Consider the following 20,846-nt stretch of genomic DNA (forward strand, 5'->3'; position numbering starts at 1 on the left):
AATGTGTACAGTGGAATACCCTGCAGCTGTTGTAAAGAATAGAGTGGGTTTTATAACATATTTTGGAGATTGTAACATATAGCCAAGATATGTTCAGTACAGAAAAAAGAAAGTGCAGATTAATAAGCACAGAGCACTTTCATTTTGATTAAAATAAATAAAAGGTATATGCTGGCATATATGTTACATGTATAGAACATACCCCAGGGAATGCATAAGAAATTATCAAAGTGATTTCCTTAGAGGTCCTAGGAGACTTACTCTTTATTACCCTGCCTTTTTTGTATTGTCAGAATTTCTTATTTCTGCATAAATTACTTTTATAATTGTAAAGAAAAAAATCAAGCCAACTGAAGCTATTCATTGTAGTTAAAACATTTGTATTTAGCCTGACTAGGTGGTGGCGCAGTGGATAGAGCGTCGGACAGGGATGCGGAAGACCCAGGTTCAAGACCCCAAGGTTGCCAGCTTGAGCATGGGCTCATCTGGTTTGAGCAAAAGCTCACCAGCTTCAACCCAAGGTTGCTGGCTCGAGTAAGGGGTTACTCAGTCTGCTGAAGGCCCGTGGTCAAGGCACATATGAGAAAGCAATCAATGAACAACTAAGGTGTCACAATGAAAAACTGATGATTGATGCTTCTCATCTCTCTCCGTTCCTGTCTGTCCCTATCTTTCCCTCTGTCTTTCTGTCTCTGAAAAAAAAAACAAAAAACATTTGTATTTAAAATTGTTATTTAAAAGAGGACTTTCCATTCCAAGTTGTGTTCTTGTGTTGGACTGATAAATGTTTTTCTTCTGAAATCCTACTAACTATCCAAAAAATGGCTTCCAGATCGTTACTTATTTAGATGGTTCAAGAATAAACCAGAGTCCTATCATGCTTTGGTCCAGGCAAAGCAGAAGCCCAGGTGTTGCGTCTGAGCTAGCCGAAGGCCAGGGAGCCCTCTCCTTCCCAAGTGCTTGAAGAATAGGTTGGCTGGCCCTGTGTCTTTATCGCCCTGGTAGAAATGGGATACAATAGCCCACAGGGCTAGGCCTGGGGTTGTCAGTGCAGTCTTAGAAGCAACCTCACTCCTGTGCTGATTAGCAGGTGCACTCCAGGGCAGAGACCACACAGTCAGGTGGTCCTGGGGGGAGTAGTGACAAAAATGAGTCCTCCAAATGGGTGAGTACATCTGCATATTTCCTATGATGGCCATCAGGATGCTTTCATGTGTACAGATTTGGGGCATAATCTATCCTATGTCTGCCCCTGAATCCTTGGTAGCTACAGGAGGTTCTGTCAAGAAGGAGTCTGAGGTGGAGAGCCTTTGGAACTAGCATGTGCGGTGAGCCATGGTCTCTTATAATTGGAGCAGAAGTCAAGACGACCGTGTTTTTTCTCTCTCTCATTCCCTCTCACCCCTTTTCCTTCTCCTTTTTTTCTATTTAGAGTTTTTATTTGTTTTTGTTTTAAATTTAATTTTAAAGTAAATGTTATATTTCCATGTAGTCTAATGAGTCAAATAGGGCCCTGGCCAGTTGGCTCAGTGGTAGAGTGTTGGCCCGGCATATGGATATCCCAGGTTAAATTCCTGGTCAGGGCACTCAGGAGAAGAGACCATCTGCTTCTCCACCCTTCCTCCTCCTCCTTTCTCTCTCTCCCCTCTCTCCCAAAGCCATGGCTTGATTGATTCCAGTGAGTTGGCGCTGGCCCTGGGTGCTCAGGATGGCTCCATGGCCTCTGCCTCAGGCACTAAAAAGGCTCCGGTTGCAATGGAGCAATGGCCCCAGATGGGCAGAGCATCGCCCCCTAGTGGGCTTGCTGGGTGGATCCCAGTTGGGGCACATGTGGGAGTCTGTCTCTGCCTCCCCTCCACTCACTAAAATAAATAAATAAAACTAAAGAGTCAAATAGTTCTAGAGTCTTGTTGCAAACACACAGACACACAAAGGCCCTGGCCGGGTAGCTCAATTAGTTGGAGCATCATCCCAATATGCCAAGTTTGCAGGTTCTGTCCTCAGTCAGGGCACATGCAGGAGTCAACCAGTGAATGTATAAATAAGAGGAACAACAACAACACAAATCAATGTTTCTCTCTCTTTCTCTCTGAAATCAATTTAAAAAATTAAACTCATACATACATACATACTCATATTCCTAGATCTCTCTAGCTCTGCCTCATTTTCTACTTCCTAGAAGCAATTACTTTTAGTAATTTAGCTGATTCTTCTTTTTTGTATTATTATTTACCTTTATATCTCTAACTAAGCTGCTTATGTCTATGCTACTTAAATTTTTCATTTTTGGCATTGTCTATTGACTTCTTGCTTTGGTAGATGAAAACTTAACTCCTTTTAATCATTACCTACACTTCCTACCTTTCCAAAAATAGTTACAGCATAATTTTATTAGATTAATATTCAGTGATGAGATTATTTTGACCCTGAAAATACTATTTACATCTGAGCTGTGATGACTTGTACTTTCCAGCCAACATTTTCTCTCTAAAAAATTATTTTTGCCTCCTCCCCAGGTTTGTTTGTTGTTTTTAACTATGCCACTGATTCAACACCAGACTCTTCCTCCAGTTGAATAAAATTAATTTCAAAGTGGTTTCACAGTCCTTATTCTATCAACTTCATCTTCTTGAGAAAATCTCTCCTGGAGTCTTCTAAACTGGGTTGGTGCTTTCTATAACTTTTGCTTGGGTTTCTTCACTAACATCCTCGATTCCCTTGGTTTTCTTTCTGTTGGATCTTCTGTTTGCTGAATCCCATATCCTCCTGTTTCTTTGGTTTCTTCCTCATTATGGTGGAGCAGATTATTTTCCACTAATTTACAAAGAAGTAATTGGATTTTTTTTTTGAGACCTTGAATATCTGGAAATGTATTTATTTTATCCTCATGATTAGTTGATAGTTTAGCTGGGTATAGAATTCTAGATTAGAAATAAATTTTCTCTTAGAATTTCCATGGCCTTGTGCAACTGTCTTCAAGCTTTAAGTATTGCTAAGATGCCCATTATATCATATGAAATCAGTTTCTCTCTTTCCCTCGCTACCATAAGAGCTTGTCCTTGCCTCTGTTGTGAAAGTTCATGATGTAGTTCTTGGGTGGAGATATTTTTACTCAATTGTTCAGGGCATTTACTGAGTCTTTTCCATCTTGAAACTCATGCCCTTCCAATCTGTTTATTACTTCTGAAAGTTGTTTCCTTGCGTATTTCCTCTCACATTCCCCCTCCCTTTATGTTCTACCTCTCCACCTCACTGGATCTCCTCTTACTCAGATGTTGGAGCTACTGAGCTGTTTCCTCAGTATTCTTATTTTTCTTCTATTTCCATATTTTTGTCTTCTCTCTATTTTCTAAGCCTTTTACACTGCTCACAAAAATTAGGGGATATGTTATCACTCCATATTCATCTTGAAATATCCCCTAATTGTTGTGAGCAGTATATTTATCTTTGAAGTTTTTATACATTTTTGTTCTGCCATAATTTTTTTTCACTTTCAAGAGCTCCTTTCTCTTTTTCCTAAACATTCCTTTTAAAAATAGCATCTTACTCTTGTTTTATAAATGTAATATCTTCTCTGAGAATAGTCTAGTTTCACTAAAGTTTTCTCCTCCTCCCCTATTTGTTTTGGTCTGTATATTTTGTATTAGATCATTTCCTCAAGTGCCTGGTGATTCTTGATTGTCTGCTCACATTTAAGAGTAGAGGTAACTAAAAACCTGACTTGAAAGCTCTATGCACTTGAGTGGGTCTGTTTGTTTAAAATATGCCCTTCATGTAGCATAATCTATTCAGGGCTGTTTCCACAGGGAATCTTCAACGTAGATGTCTTTTGAACTTTTCCCTTAGACTAATCAGATTGTCCAGAGAAATTGTCTCCAGTCTTCTGCCTGGAGATTATAGTCTGGCTACCAGCATTCTGAGAGCTCAAGAGGGGAAAACAGCTAGCCACCTTCTTATTTAGTATGTGTGTTACTCATTATATGTTTGCCCAAGCTGTCATAACAAAATACCACAGGCTTGGTGGCATAAACAACAGAAATTAATTTTCTCACTGCTGTGGAGGCTAGACATTAGCAAGGTTGGTTCCTGGCAAGACCTCTTTTTCTGGCTTTCAGAAGGCCACCTTCTTTGGATGACCTCCCATAGTGTTTACTGTGTGCACAGAGAGAGAGAGAGAGAGAAAGAGAGAGAATACTCTGCTGTCCCCTCCTTCTCTTCTTTTAAGGAGATTAGTACTATTGCATCAGGCCTACAACTTATGACCTCATTTAACTGTAATTACCTCCATAAAGGTTGTATTTCCAAACATAGGCATATAAGGGTTTGGGGCTTTAATGTGTGAATTTGAGGGGGCAATTCAGTTTATGTGAAATATCACTTAATATTTCTGTTTTTATTCTGATACTTAAACTTTCTACGGTGCTTGGTGATCTCAAGGCTGCTTCCTCCTTTCCAGGAAATAATCTTTATGTCTTCAGGTGGAGGAGCTCCCTGAAATGAGGAGGGTATCTGAAGGCTGGGGAGTTATCAAACAGATTATAAACCAATATTCCTCTTTCTGAATATGCTCTCACCCCTAATTGCAGAAGTAATGTTGCTGCCAATTCCTGACCAGTAGATTTTTGGTATTCTTTACTGTGGACTTAGGACTAGGTTTTTCAGATTGGCTACATTGGCTACCACTGGTCCAGCTTCCATTGTGTCCTTACTAATGTATTATCTTCTGTTCTCTTTGTCAATGAGGATTATAATACAAAAACATCTTCTTGTTGTTAGTTAAGTGGGGTTTTGGGAGGGAGTTGAGGTAAATGTATGTTTGTTTAATTCTCCATCTTTAACTGAATGCCATATATCTTCTTTCATTGAAAGCCCGTGGAAACCCATCTACTGAGTTAACATTGATTCCAGGTTCGCTTCTCCTCCAAGTCTGGTATTTTTACAAAATGTCACTCTCACATCCAAAGATGTTTGATTTTGGTGCATTGATTGGTTTTCGAGGATTAAAAGTCTGACATCACTTGACCAAAGGATAGGGAGCATATCCTTAGCTTATCACAAATATGCAAAGCTTTTTAATAAACTCAGAAAGTGATTTGTGTTTTGAGTTGAACAAAGCTTCCACATTTTCCTGAACACTGTTTCCCTATATTTTAAAATGTGATATATTTCCAGGAGAATCTAATCCATATGTTTCATATTTGTTTTTGCTTTTAATGCATCATAATATTGCTTCATAAAGCACCATTTAAGTCAGTATCCTTTATTAGCTTTTTCCTTAAGTAAGCCTTTTTACCTTAGCTTTTATTTAGAACCATATTTTTTTTCAAAACTTTTCAACCACAAAGTTGAACTGAACTCCCAGCGATCTGAGTTTCATTTGAAATCCTGACTTTTGTTGAGTTCTAATTAGGGCAAGCCCAGGTTTACTCAAATCTTCTGGATTCTGTTTCCCAGAAGAGCATATCTGCACCCAGAACCCACTTCATCAAGCATCATGCTCCATGGCACTTTGGGCCAGAAAGCACATACTGTGGCTTGACGCACACACCTGCAGCATACCTCTCACTGCGGAGTACGGAGCCAGTGGGTAATAAGAGCAGAAGGAGATTCACCCTTCCCTTGGGAAGCTCGTGGTCTAGTTAGGGAGAGCCGGAAAGAGGGAAAGAACCCGCCATTTCTTCACTGCCAACTCTGTGCCAGGTGATGAACTAATCCCTTTTCTATTAATGTCCTATTTACCTAAGGATGAACATGTATTTTACCTAAATTTAATCCTCACAATAAGCCTCAAGGTATGTATAATTATTATCCTCATTTCTACAACAGGGTCCTGAGACTTGAAGGGTTACTTTGTTTACCCAAGATTGCACAGCTAGTAAGTGGTAGAGAGGCTGGTTTGGAATGCAGGCAGTGTTCCAAAATGTGAAAAGTGGAAAAATGATTAGGTACCTGGCATGAGTGTTCAGTGATGACTGGAATTAATGTATTGGGGCTAGCGGTACCTAATGGGAGACTGAGAGGAGAGATATGTGAGCAGCTACCTTATGGAAGATGTCTAGAGAATGCTATTACCCTGAATCTGTCCCAGGCTGCACTGCCAGTACATCAGTCCACGTCACTGTCATCTCTTCCTGCATACATAGCTCCTGGATCCTGCCAGCTGTGCTGCCCACTTCCTTCTAGCCCCATCATGCCCCACTCCCCACACAGCAGCTAGCATATTTTTTAATTCAAGGTACATTATTTACCTACAGTGACATGCACACTACTTCAGTGTGTAATCTGGTGAATTTGACAGATTTATGCACCTGCATAACTCTCACCACAATCAATACATAGAACATTTTATCACCTCAGAAAATTTGCCTCTGTCCCCCTGCGGTCAGTTCTCACCTCTGATACTGAACTGTTCTTATTACTATAACCATAGATGAGCTTTGTCTGCTCTTCACCTTCCTATAAATGAAATCATGCAGTGCATGCTTGTTTGTGTCTTGTTTCTTTCATGCAGCATGTTTTAAGATTCATCCATGCTGTGATGTGCCTTAGGAGTTCACTTTTGAAATTGCCGAATGTTGTTTCCATTGTATAAAAATACCACAGTTTATTGATTTTCTTGTTGAAAGAGATTGTAGTTAAGGTTTGGGGCTATAATGAATGGAGCTGATATAAACATTCTTGGACAAGAGATTTTGTGGACATGTATTTTTGTTCTTTTGGGTAAGAGTAGAGTTGCTGGTTATAAAAGACAGGGTGAGCTATTATAGGTTTGCGGTTAAGAGTATGTAAAACGAGAGTTTATTCTTGCATTATAATTTATTAATTACCGTATTGTTTGCCATTCAAACAACTGTATACCTACTTTAGCTCCACCCTGTAGATATATGTTTAACATCACAAAAAGTGCCAAAATTTTTCAAAAGTTGTTTTTTCCTGTCAACCAGAAATACACGGAGGTTCTATTTGATCCTCTTCCACTAGACAGTATAACGGGTAAAAATGAGAAAGCCTGAGAATATCCAATGTTGGAGAGGCAGAGTAGGTAGAATAACTGGATAGGGGTTTGGGAAAAGTAAAGCAGGACCCTTCTATTTATTACAGATCAATATTTGCAAAAGGTGTGAGGTAGTAGTCAAAGTTTATTTTTCTGATGGCAATATCCAGTTGTTTTAGCATTATTATAATTTTTTGTTATCTAGCACTATTTTTTTTTTTTTGGTTATAGTTCACATCCAACACTATTTTATATTAGTTCCAGAGGTATAGCAAAGGGGCCAGAAAAGTGTGTACTTTACACAGTTGTCCCCCACAATGCTTCAAATACCCACCTGGCCCTGTACATAGTTATCACAATTAATTTTTTTATCTTATTTTTATTAATTTTAATGCAGTGGCATTGATAAATCAGGGTACATATGTTCCGAGAAAACATCTCCAGATTATTTTGACCTTTGATTATGCTGCATACCCCTCACTCAAAGTCAAATCGTCCTCCGTCACCTTCTATCTGGTTTTCTTTGTGCCCCTACCCTCCCCCCTCCCTCCCTCTCCTTCCTTGCCCCTTCCCCACCCCTCCACCCCACTCCCTGTTACCATCACATTCTTGTCCATGTCTCTGAGTCTCATTTTTATGTCCCATCTATGCATGGGTTCATATAGTTCTTAGTTTTTTCTGATTTACTTATTTCACTCCGTATAATGTTATCAAGGTCCATCCATGTTATTGTAAATGATCCGATGTCATCATTTCTTATGGCTGAGAAGTATTCCATAGTATATATGTACCAAAGCTTTTTAATCCATTCGTCCTCTGACGGACACTTGGGCTGTTTCCAGATCTTCGCTATTGTGAACAATGCTGCTTTAAACATGGGGGTGCATTTCTCCTTCTGGAACCGTTCTATGGTGTCCTTGGGGTATATTCCTAAAAGTGGGATGGCTGGGTCAAAAGGCAGTTCGATTTTCAATTTTTTGAGGAATCTCCATACTGTTTTCCACAGAGGCTGCACCAGTCTGCATTCCCACCAGCAGTGCAGGAGGGTTCCCTTTTCTCCACATCCTCGCCAGCACTTATTCAGTGTTGTTTTGTTGATGAGCGCCATTATGACCAGTGTGAGGTGATATCTCATTGTGGTTTTAATTTGCATTTCTCTAATGATTAGTGATGTTGAGCATTTTTTCATATGTCTATTGGCCATCTGTATATCCTTTTTGGAGAAGTGTCTATTCATTTCTTTTGCCCATTTTTTGATTGGATTGTTTGTCTTTCTGGTGTTAAGATTTACAAGTTCTTTATAAATTTTGGTTATTAACCCCTTATCAGATGTACTGTCAAATATGTTCTCCCATTGTGTACTTTGTCTTTTTATTCTGTTCTTATTGTCTTTGGCTGTGCAAAAGCTTTTTAGTTTGATAAAGTCCCATTTGTTTATCCTGTCTTTTATTTCCCTTGCCCGTGGAGATAAATCAGCAAATATATCGCTGCGAGAGATGTCGGAGAGCTTACTGCCTATGTTTTCTTCTAAGATGTTTATGGTTTCACGCCTTACATTTAAGTCTTTTGTCCATTTTGAGTTTATTTTTGTGAATGGTGTAAGTTGGTGGTCTAGTTTCATCTTTTTGCAGGTTGCTGTCCAATTTTCCCAACACCATTTGTTAAAGAGGCTGTCTTTACTCCATTGTATTTCCTTACCTCCTTTGTCAAATATCAGTTGTCCATAGAGCTGTGGGTTTATTTCTGGGTTCTCTGTTCTGTTCCATTGATCTATGTGCCTGTTCTTATGCCAGTACCAGGCTGTTTTGAGTACTATGGCCTTGTAGAATAGCTTGATATCAGGAAGTGTGATACCTCCCCCTTTATTCGTCTTTTTTAAGATTGCTGAGGCTATTCGTGTTCTCTTTTGGTTCCATATAAATTTTTGGAATATGTGATCTATATCTTTAAAGTATGTCATTGGTATTGCATTGAATTTATAAATTACTTTGGGTAATATAGACATTTTTTTTAAATAAATTTTTATTAATGGTAATGGGATGACATTAATAAATCAGGGTACATATATTCAAAGAAAACATGTAATATAGACATTTTAATGATGTTTATTCTTCCTAACCATGAGCACGGTATATGCTTCCACTTGTTTGTTTCTTCCTTGATTTGTTTTATCAATGTTTTATAATTTTCCAAGTACAAGTCTTTAGTCTCCTTGGTTAAATGTACTCCTCGGTACTTTATTTTTTTGGTTGTAATAGTGAAGGGGATTGTTTCCTTAATTTCTCTTTCTGACTATTCATTGTTGGTGTATAAAAATGCCTCTGATTTCTGAGTATTAATTTTATATCCTGCCACCTTGCTGAATTCATTTATCAGGTCCAGTAGTTTTTTGACTGAGACTTTAGGTTTTCTATATACAATATCATATCATCTGCAAATAATGATAGCTTTACTTCTTCTTTTCCAACTTGAATGCCTTTTATTTCTTCTTCTTGTCTGATTGCTGTGGCTAGGACTTCCAGGACTATGTTGAATAAGAGTGGTGAAAGGGTGCACCCCTGCCTTGTTCCTGATCTTAAGGGGAATTGCTTTTAATTTTTGTCCATTGAGTATGATGTTGGCTGTGGGTTTCTCATAGATGGCTTTTATCATGTTGAGGTATGTTCCCTGTATTCCCACTTTGCTGAGAGTTTTTATCATGAATGGGTGCTGGATTTTATCAAATGCTTTTTCTGCATCTATTGAAATTATCATGTGGTTTTTGTCATTCCTTTTGTTTATGTGATGAATAACATTGATAGATTTGTGAATATTGTACCAGCCTTGCCTCCCCAGAATAAATCCCACTTGATCATGGTGTATGGTTTTTTCCATATATTGTTGGATCCGGTTTGCTAATATTTTGAATATTTTGTTGAGGATTTTAGCATCTATATTCATCAGGGATATTGGCCTATAATTTTCTTTCTTTGTGTTGTCTTTGCCTGGTTTTGGAACCAGAATTATGCTCGTCTCATAAAAGGAGCTTGGAAGTCTTCCTTCCTCTTGAATTTTTTAAAATAGCTTGAGAAGGATAGGAGTTAGTTCTTCTTTGAATATTTGGTAGAATTCACTTGTGAAGCCATCTGGCCCAGGACTTTTCTTTATTGGAAGTTTTTTGATAACTGTTTCGATTTCATTTGGTGTAATCGGTCTGTTTAGGTTTTCTGATTCTTCCAGATTGATTTTTGGAAGATTGTATGTTTCAAGGAATTTGTCCATTTCATCTAGGTTGTCTAGTTTTTTGGCATACAGTTCTTCATAGTATTTTCTTACAATCCTTTGTATTTCTGTTGTGTCAGTTGTTATTTCTCCTCTCTCATTTCTAATTTTATTTATTTGAGTCCTCTCTGTCTTTTTCTTGGTGAGTTTAGTTAAAGGTTCATCAATCTTGTTTACCTTTTCAAAAAACCAGCTCCTAGTTTCATTGGTCCTCTGTATTGTTTCATTAGTCTCTATGTCATTTATTTCTGCTCTGATCTTTATTATTTCCTTCCTTCTACTACATTTAGGCTTTACTTGCTGTTCTTTTTCTAGTTCTTTTAGATGCAGGGTTAAGATGTTTATTTGAGCTTTTTCTAGCTTCTTAAAGTGTGCCTGTAGTGCTATGAACTTCCTTCTCAGTACTGCTTTTGCTGTGTCCCATAAATTTTGAGTTGTTGTATGCTCATTATCATTCGTTTCTAGGAATTTTTTAATTTTTTCTTTGATTTCATTCTTAATCCATTCGTGACTATTTCCCCTGTGCTCTAATCTACATCTCTGTGGCTATTCTGTAACCATCATTTTATACTGCTTAATTCTTTCACCATTTTCACCCAGACCCCCAATATCCCCCCTACCCCCGACATAGTACTGTTTTTTCAAAAAGATGTTCTTTTTTCAGTCAAACTGACTGGGCTCTTTTGTCAAAGATCACATTTGAGAGTCTATTTCTAGGTCATTCATTCTATTCCATTGATATATTTGCTGATCTTTATGCCAACCTTGTCTTAATTATTGTGGGATTATAACAAGCCTTAAAATCAGATAGTGTGAATCTTCCAAATTTGTTCTTTTTCATGGTTGTTTTGCCTACTCTAGGTCCTTTGAATTTCCAAATACCTTTTTAGAATCCCCTTGCCAGTATCTGTAAAAGAACTTGCTGGGATTGTGATTGGGATGGTGTTGACTTTATAAAACAATTTGAGGAAAATCAATACCTTAATTCCATTTAGTCTTCTAATCCATTAACATAGTATAGCTCTTCATTTATTTAAAGCTTCTTTAACTTCTCTCTTAGCTCATAGTTTTCAGTGTAGAGGTCTTGCACATCTGTTATTTATGTATCCCTAAGTATTGTGTTTTAAATACCATTTGTTTACTGCTTAGTACCTGGTTGTAGCAATGCAATTTATATTTTGCATTTTGACTTTTATTCTGTGGCTTTGAAAATTTTTCTATTAGTTCTAGTACTATGGGGTTTGGGTAGGGACATATTCCTTACAGTTTACTACATAGAGAATCATATATCGTCAAGAGAGTGTTTTATTTCTTTCTAACTGATCTTTGTACCCTATTACTGAACTTATTTGCTTGTTTACTTCTGTATGTAGCTTTAATGCACTGAAAAGGTCACCAGTATATAGTGTTGAATGGAATTAGTGAGAATGCATATCCTTTCCTTGTTCTCTATCTTAGGGTTGAAAGATTTAAATATTTCACAGTGAAATGCAATATTCATACTGTTAGCTGTCATTTTGTCGCAGGTGCCCTTTGTAGTAGGCAGTCTCTGAGATGGCCCCCAGATATCCCCCTCCTTGTGGATACCCATGTGCAGTCTCCTTGAATGTGGGCTGGGGTTTATTTACTTGCTTCTAATGAACAGAACACAGCAGAAGTGATGGCATGTCAATTTAAAGTTAAGGTCATAAAAGGACTGTGCCTGTCTTCTTGAGTCTCACTCCACCTTGCCAGCGTGCTCCGAGAGAAGCCAGATGCCATGCTGGGAGCTGCCCTATGGAGAGGCCCATATAGAAAAGGACTGAGGGAGGTGTCCAGCCAAAAGGTAGTGCAGAACTGAGGTCTTTGCCCTACGGCTCAATGAAGATCTCAATTCTGTCGACAGTCATGTGAGGGAACTTAGAAATGTATGCCCTGCCAGTACGTGTTCACAGGAGATAGAAGCCCTGACAGCCTGACGATAACCTCCTGAGAGACCTTGAGCCATAGAGGCTCAGTTAAGCCACACTCAGATTCTCAACCCCAGAAACTGTGAGATGATGGTTTGTTATTTCCTTTCATTCCTGGTTTACTAAGAGTTTCTACACCTAATTTAATTCACCTAATGAATTGACACCTGATTTTGTCAAGTGCTTTTTTTGTACCAATTGAGATGATTATATCCTTTATTCTGTTAATGTAGTAAATTACATTGATCATGGTCATAATTATTATCGTTTTTATATATTGTTAGATTCAATTAGCTAATATTGTCTTAAGGATTTTTGCATCTGTGTTTGAGGGATATTGGTCTATTATTGAGACATAATTCATATACTATAAAATTCACCATTTTAAAACTAGTGTACAATTCAGTGGTTTTTAGTATATTCACAAGGTGTACAACCATCACTTTTATTTGAGTCTAGGACATTTTTATCAGCCCCAAAAGCAACTCTGTTCTCATTAATAGTCACTCTTCATTCTTCCCTTCCCCAAGCCCCTGGCAACTACTAATCTATTTTCTGTCTCTGTGACTTTGCATATTGTGGATAGCTCCTATAAACACACCCCATGTGGCCTTTTGTGTCTGGCTCCTTTTATTTAGCATACCATTTTTAGGGTTCCTCCATGTTGTAGCATGTACTTCACAGTATTTCATTTCTTTTCATGGCTCAATGTTACACTGTGGATATGCCACATTTGGTTTATCCTTTCATCAGTTGTGCCCATTTGAATTATTGTCACTTTTCAGCTATTACGAATAATGTTGCTGTGAACATTTGCACAGAAGTTTTGATGTGGACATATGATTTTAATACTCCTAGGGATATACCTAGGAGTGGAATTTCTGGATTATATGGTAAGTCTATGTCTAACTTTTTGAGAAACTGCCCAACTCTTTTCCACAGTGACTGTATCATTTTTCATTTCCACCAGAAATATTTGAGTTCCAGTTTCTCCACATCTTCACCAATACTTTGTGAAGTCTTTCTTATTATTGCCAATCTAATGAGTATAGCATCTTATTGTGATTTTGATCTGCATTTCTCTGATGGATAATGATGGTGAGCATCTTTTCATGTGCTTATAGTTATTTGATTATCTTCTCTGGAGAATTATCTCTCAGCTTCTTTGCCTAGCTTTTTTTTTTTTAATTGGGTTGTTTGTCTTTTTGTTATTGAGCTATAATAGTTTTTAATATATGTATATTTTAGATAAAAATTCCTTGGTGGATATATTATTTCTGAAAATTTCCTCCCATTTTTTGGGTTATCTTTTCATTTTCTTGATATCTTTTGAAGCATAAAAGTTTTTAATTTTTAAGATATCTGGTTTATTTTTCCTTTTGTTTTTGTTAAAGTCACAACAAAAGACTTTGCCTCATTCAAAGTCATGAAAATTTATACTTAAGTTTTCTTCTAAGAACTTTATCATTTTTTGCTCTTACATTTAGGTTTTTTTCACCTTAAAATTAAATTTTAGCCTGACCAGGCAGTGGCGCAGTGGATAGAGCATCAGACTGGGATGCGGAGGACCCAGGTTTGAAACCCCAAGGTCACTGGCTTGAACACGGGGTCACTGGCTTGAGCGTGGGATCACAGACATGACCCCATGGCCACTGGCTTGAGCCCAAAGGTCACTGGCTTGAAGCCCAAGGTCGCTGGCTTGAGCAAGGAGTCATTTGCTCTGCTGTAGCTCCCCAGTCAAGGCACATATGAGAAAGCAATCAAGGAACAACTAAGGAGACAAAAAGAGTCACAACGAAGAATTGATGCTTCTCATCTCTCTCCCTTCCTGTCTGTCCCTATCTGTACCCCCACACACACACATAATTTTTTTTTAATTTTTATCAGGAGTTTTAGTGGGGTCCAAATTCATTATTTTACCTGTTGATATTGTGCTGTCATAGCATCATCTGTTGAAAAAAACTACTCTTCCTTCCACTGAATTGTCTTGACAACATCCCTTGTCAATAATATCAGTTGACCATAGATATATGAGCTTTTTTTAATGGATTGCCAGTTCTATTCTATTGGTCTATATGTCTCTCTTTATGCCAGTACCACACTTAAATTTTTAAAAATTTATTTATTTTTAGAGAGAGAGAGAGAAAGAAAGAGAAAAGGAAGGAGAGAGAGAGAGATTTATTTATTGTTCCACTCATTTATAATTCACTGGTTGATTCTTTTTTTTCTTTTTTTCTTTTTTGGTATTTTTCTGAAGCTGGAAACGGGGAGAGACAGTCAGACAGACTCCCACATGTGCCCGACCGGGATCCACCCGGCACGCCCACCAGGGGGCGACGCTCTGCCCACCAGGGGGCAATGCTCTGCCCCTCCGGGGCGTCACTCTGTTGCGACCAGAGCCACTCTAGCGCCTGGGGCAGAGGCCAAGGAGCCATCCCCACTGCCCAGGCCATCTTTGCTCCAATGGAGCCTCGCTGCGGGAGGGGAAGAGAGAGACAGAGAGGAAGGAGAGGAGAAAGGGTGGAGAAGCAGATGGGCGCTTCTCCTGTGTGCCCTGGCCGGGAATTGAACCCGGGACTTCTGCACGCCAGGCCGACGCTCTACCACTGAGCCAACTGGCCAGGGCCCACTGGTTGATTCTTGTATGTGCCCTGACCAAGGGTTGAACCCACAACCTTGGCATGTCAGGATGATGCTCTAACCCGCTGAGCTACCCAGCCCACTTTCTTGATTTACTGTAGCTTTGTAAAAAGTTTTGAAATTGGGAAATATAAATCTTCCAACTTTGTTTATTTCTTTTCAAGATTGCTTTGGCTATTCTCAATCCCTAGCATTTCCACATAAATATAATATTTGGACTAGCTTATCAATTTATAATATTTGGACTAGCTTCTAGCAATCTTATGCAAAGAAGCAGAAAGAATTTTGATAGGGTCTATGTCAACTATATGGATTAATTTAGAGAATATTGCCATATTAGCAATACTACATCTTTTGATTCATGATCATGGGATTTTTTTTTTATTTATTTAGCTCTTTATACATTTCTTTCAACAATGTTTTATAGTTTGTAGTGCTCTTATATTGACTTTGTATTTTTTTAACATCAGGATGGTAATGCTGTTTTCAAAAAATTACTTGGAAATTAGTAGGATTGGTATTATTTTTTCCTTTAGTATTTGTTAGAATGTACTAGTAAAACCATCTGGGCCTGAAATCTTGGGAATATTTTAAATTATGAATTCAGCTTTTTAAAAAGATGTAAGAAAGTATACATCAAAAAGCCAATTTATTGTATGTTAATTTAAAAATAAAATGAAAATATGGTTATTTAACTTTCAGATATTCAATTTTATTTACATTTTAGTGTATTTTTTTATTGCCAAGTTTATTGGCCCATAGTTGTTTGTAATATTACCTTAGCCACATTTTAATGTTATTTTAAGTCTCACTTTAAGGTTCTTAAGTCTGTAGTGATGACTGGTATTGATAATTGAGTCCTTTTTCTTTAAAAGTCTAACTAGTTTAACTTTTATCATTTTAGACTATTCACCTTGGATTTCATTGGCTTTCTTCTATTGCTTATTCATTTTCTATTTCATCGATCTTTGCTCTTATATGATATTTATCCCCTTTCTTCTTCTCCTTCTCCCCCTCCCCCTCCCCTCCTCCTCCTTTTCTTTCTCCCTTTTCCTCTCGCTCTGTTCCTCTTCCTCCCCTCCTCTCCCCTTCCCCCTCCCCCTCCTCCTCCTCCCCCTCCCCCTTCTTCTCCCCCTCCCCCTCCCCCTTCTCCTCCTCCTCCTCCTCCTCCTCCTCCTCCTCTTCCTTTTTTTAAGTGACAGGAGGGGAGATGATGAGCCAGACTACCGCATGTGCCCCGACTGGGATCCACCCAGCAGTCCTCATCTGGGGCTAATGCGCTGTGACCGACCAATCTATCCTCTGTGCCTGAGGCAGATGCTCAGACCAACCAAGCCACTGGTTGTGATAGGCAAAGAAAGAGGGAGGAGGAGAGAAGCAGATGGTTGTGTCTCACGTGTGCCCTGACTGGGATATCCACATGCTGGGCTGATGCTCTGTCTACTGAACAGACCAGACCAGCCAGCGCCTGTTTTAATTTTCTGTGTAGAAAATCATGAAATTTGATAGTGAGGACAGTTTTATTTCTTACTTTCTACTCTCCATGCCTTTTGTCTCTTTTTCTTGACTATCGCACTGGCCAGCACGGTGTGCTATTGAATAGACATGGTAAGAGAGCTCATTCTGGCCTGTTCCCAATCCTAAGAGGAAAACACTTTCACTATTAAGTATGTTATTAGCAGTATGTTTTTATAGATGCCTTCTATTAAGAAAATTTTCTGCTATAATAATAGTTTGATGAGAGTTTTTATCATGAATAGATTGGGGGTGTTATCAAATGCTTTTCTGCTTATAGTGAGATGACCACATGGCTTCACTTCTTCATTCTGCTAATAATACAGGGCATCATATTGGTTGACTTTCAAATGTTGATCCAGCCTTACATTCCTAAGATAACTTGGTATAGTGTTATGATGTACTCATGTTTTTATATATTGCTGAATATGCAAGTGTTTTGTTGAGGATTTTGGCATCTATGTTCATCAGAGATACTTTTCTGTAGTTTCTTCAACTGTAATATATTTCTCTGGTTTGAGTATTAGGGTTATGGTAGCCTCATAAAACAAGTTGACTAGCATTGCATTCTTTTCTATTTTATGGATGACATTGTGGGGTATTATTTCTTCCTTAAGTTAAATATTTGAGGAAGTAAAAGTTAATATTTTACTATTTCAAGTAAAATACAAAAGTATTACAACTGTAAAGATATTATTAGCCTCCCTCTTTATGTTATAGTTGTCATAGGTATTATATGCATACTGAGTCCTCCTCTCAGAGTTCTGTAGATTATCATATTTTCTTTCAACAGGCAATGTGTATTTTTAAAAACTCACAAGAGCAAAAATTTATATTAATTATATTATATTTATTATATTATATTATGTTATATTTATTATATTATATTTACTATATTATATTTATTATATTATATTTACTATATTATATTTATTATATTATATTTATAGTATCATATTGTATTATATCATATCATATCATATCATATCATATTATATTATATTATATTATATTATATTATATTATATTATATTTACCCTTCTTGTTTCTCTTCCTTCATTCCTGAAGATCCAACTTTCCCTCTGGGGTCATTTTCCTTCGGCCTAGAAAACTTCCTTCAGCATGTATTTTAGAGCAGTTCTGCTGATGAGAATTTCTCTTGATTCCTTTCTCAAGTAAAGGAACCTAAGAGAATTTACTTATTTTGCTTTCATTTCTGAAGGATATTTTCACTAGATATAGAATTCTGGATTAACATTTATTTTTCTTAATCTTTGGTATTTGGCAGTTTGATTTAGATATGTCTGGGTGTACTATTCTTTGTATTTACTCTGTTTTAGGTCTATTTAACTTTTTGTTTTTTTGAAAATTTATGCGTTTTGACCAAATTTGCTAAGTTTGACATGTCTTCAAATGTATTTTTTTTCTGTGATAATCTTTCTTTCTCTTTTAGGGACCCCAATGACATGAAAGGCCTTTTGAAATTGGCACTCAACCCTGGCCGGTTGGCTCAGTGGTAAAGTGTCAGCCTGGCATACAGGAGTCCCAGGTTTGATTCCCGGCCAGGGTACACAGGAGAGGCGCCCATCTGCTTCTCCACCCCTCCCCCTCTCCTTCCTCTCTGTCTCTCTCTTCCCCTCCCGCAGCCAAGGCTCCATTGGAGCAAGGTTGGCCCAGGCACTGAGGATGGCTTCGTGGCCTCTGCCTCAGGCACTAGAGTGGCTCTGGTTGCAGCAGAGCAACACCCCAGATGGGCAGAGCATCATCCCCTGGTATGCATGCCGGGTGGATCCCGATCGGGCACATGCAGGAGTCTGTCTGACTGACTCCCGGTTTCCAGTTTAGGAAAAATACAAAAAAAAAAAAAAAAAAAAGAAAAAAAAAAAGAAATTGGCACTCAAGTCTCTAAAGGTCTGTTCATTTTTTTTTTTTCTTAATAAATTTTCCTCTGCTTTTACTTTGGGTAATTTCTCTTGATCTGTGTTCAGGTTTGCTTTTTTTCCTGTCATCTTCATCTTACTATTGAACCCATCCAGTGGTTTAGAAACATTCAGATGTTGTATTTATCAGCTTTAAAATTCTCATTTGGTTCTGTTTGTTTGCTGGACATGTCAATTTTTCCATTCACTTTAAGAATATTTATCTTTACCTCATTGGGGATGATGACCTCACTGCTTTAAAAACCGATAATTCTAACATCTGATCTGCTTTAGGGTTGACATCTGTTGATGTCTCTCCCTTAAGAATTGGTCAGATTTTCCTGCTTCTTGGTATGTTGAGTAATTTTGTATTGTACCCAGGGCATTCTGTACATTATGTTGTGAGGCTCTGGGTCCTGTTAAAATATAGAGGATGTTGATTTGCTTTAGTAGGCCATCAACCTGGTTAGGTTCACATGACAAGTTCTGTCTCGCCCACTGTGGGCAGCCTCCTGGATGCTCTTTGAGTATGTTCTACATCCATGCAGCCTGGAAAAGTGCACTTGGGGTTTGTGTTGGTTGATACATGGAATTAGGGGTCACCTTTTCCTGATCCCTCCTCCATAGGATTTTTCCCAATTCTCCAGTTTCCAGGGGCTCCCTGTCCTGGTCCTTTTGCTAGATGGCTGGGGTTTTATTAGTGGTTTAGCCACTGGCATTGTTGCACAGTTTGGGGTGACAGGGCTCATGGAAAATAGTGAAGTGCATATAGAAAAGAGGAAAAATAGAGCTCTTTGCACAATAGGGCCCCCCACCCCCCTCCCAAAGGGACAGGCTTTTGGCAGGGGCTTTTGGTGCTGCATTGGCACCATTGGCTGGCATGGTCCTGCCTTCTTAGACTACAGCGGCCTTGGGGCAGGGCCAGGGGAGGAAAAGGCAATTTAGAACAATGAGGACCCTGCATGATCTCTGGCTTTCCGGGGCCACGCAGGCCCAAAGGAGGACATTTCTTGAAGTGTTTGCCTCTGAAATTTCCTAGTTTGATTCACCCTTGGGTTGAAGCAAAGTGATAAAGGGAAAAAAGACAAAACAACAACAACAACAAAAACCCATAACTCATTGCCACTGTACTGATTGTACTTGAAGTTTTTGACTTTTTTCCACAATCTACCTGCTGTTACTTTTTAAAAAGTTGTTTTTTCCAGCCTGATGGTGGTGGCACAGTGTATAGCAGGGGTCCCCAAACTATGGCCTGTGGGCCGCATGCGGCCCCCTGAGGCCATTTATCTGGTCCCCGCCGCACTTCAGGAAGGGGCACCTCTTTCATTGGTGGTCAGTGAGAGGAGAATAGTCCCCATTGAAATACTGGTCAGTTTGTTGATTTAAATTTACTTGTTCTTTATTTTAAATATTGCATTCATTCCCGTTTTGTATTTTTACTTTAAAATAAGATATGTGCAGTGTGCATAGGGATTTGTTCATAGTTTTTTTTATAGTCCGGCCCTCCAATGGTCTGAGGGACAGTGAGCTGGCCCCCTGTGTAAAATGTTTGGGGACCCCTGGTGTATAGCATGTCACCCTGGCATGCTGAGGACCCAGGTTTGAAACCCCAAGGTCAACGGCTTGAGTGTGGGATCATTGACATGATCCCATGGTTGCTGGCTTAAGCAAGGGGTCACTGGCTTGGCTAGAGCCCCCCCCCATCAAGGCACGTATGAGAAGCAATCAATGAATAGCTAAAGTGCCACAACTATAAGTGGATGCTTCTCATCTCTCTCCCTTCCTTTGTCTTCCCCCCTCAACCCGCCCTGTTTTTCTCTCTCGCTAAATTTTTTTCCCCATTGATTTGAGCAAGAGAGAGAAAGAGAGAGAGAGAGAAGCATCAACTTGTTGTTCCACTTAGTTGTTCCATCTAGCTGTGCATTCATTGGTTGCTTCTTGTGTGTGCTCTGACCAGAGATTTAACCCACAAATTAGGCACGCAGGGATGATACTTCCTCTGCTGAGCCGCCCAGCCAGGGCCCTGCTGTTACATACTTATGAGGAGCCTCAGGCAGCTGCTCTTCTGAGTTTTGTCCAACATTGACAGTCGTAATCAGTGGGAGAGGCTACAGGAGGCTTACTCCACCTTGGTAGGAACCTTGGGGACCTTGTCCTTTCTGCATTTCCCAGCTCACACGTGGGCCCTTACACCACATGTGCGGTACATGCGGACCCAGAAAACTCCGGCTGATGGAAAGAAAGATCCCATTTCTGTATAATAAGTGGAATATTCTTGCTTCCCAGATTCACACAAGGTGGGTTCTCTGCCTCCCAAGCAGCCTGTTTCTTTGATCTCTGTTTGCATTAGGGCATTGGGAATTAACTGGCCTTAGCCTAATTGTTTTCTGGGGCAGACAGAGCCAGAAAGAGTAAGTACAAGTCTAGTCTCTGGCATTTGTTAGCTTTTTGACATTGGAAGAGTAGCTTTACTTCTCTGAGCTTGAATTCCCACATCTATAAAATGTTATATAAAATGCCTGATGTGGATGCTGTTAATTCTGTTAAGAATTATTCATGTGGTAGTTG

General features: G+C 38.8%; 1 long non-coding RNA gene across 2 annotated transcripts in view; it reads left to right on the forward strand.

Annotated features, from left to right (window-relative positions):
* LOC136333411 (uncharacterized) overlaps positions 1–20,846 on the forward strand; it is a 157,563-nt gene that overhangs the window by 126,556 nt on the left and 10,161 nt on the right. Inside the window, exon 3 of one of the 2 annotated variants that reach the window (XR_010731030.1) lies at positions 17,813–17,975. The exons of the other annotated variant lie outside the window; for it this stretch is intronic. This is a non-coding gene — a long non-coding RNA (uncharacterized lncRNA). Of the gene's footprint in view, positions 1–17,812; positions 17,976–20,846 lie in introns of those variants that run through there. 2 annotated transcript variants of the gene reach the window in all.

The sequence above is a fragment of the Saccopteryx bilineata genome, chromosome 4 (genome assembly GCF_036850765.1).
Source record: "Saccopteryx bilineata isolate mSacBil1 chromosome 4, mSacBil1_pri_phased_curated, whole genome shotgun sequence".
NCBI classification, from domain to species: Eukaryota; Metazoa; Chordata; class Mammalia; order Chiroptera; family Emballonuridae; genus Saccopteryx; species Saccopteryx bilineata.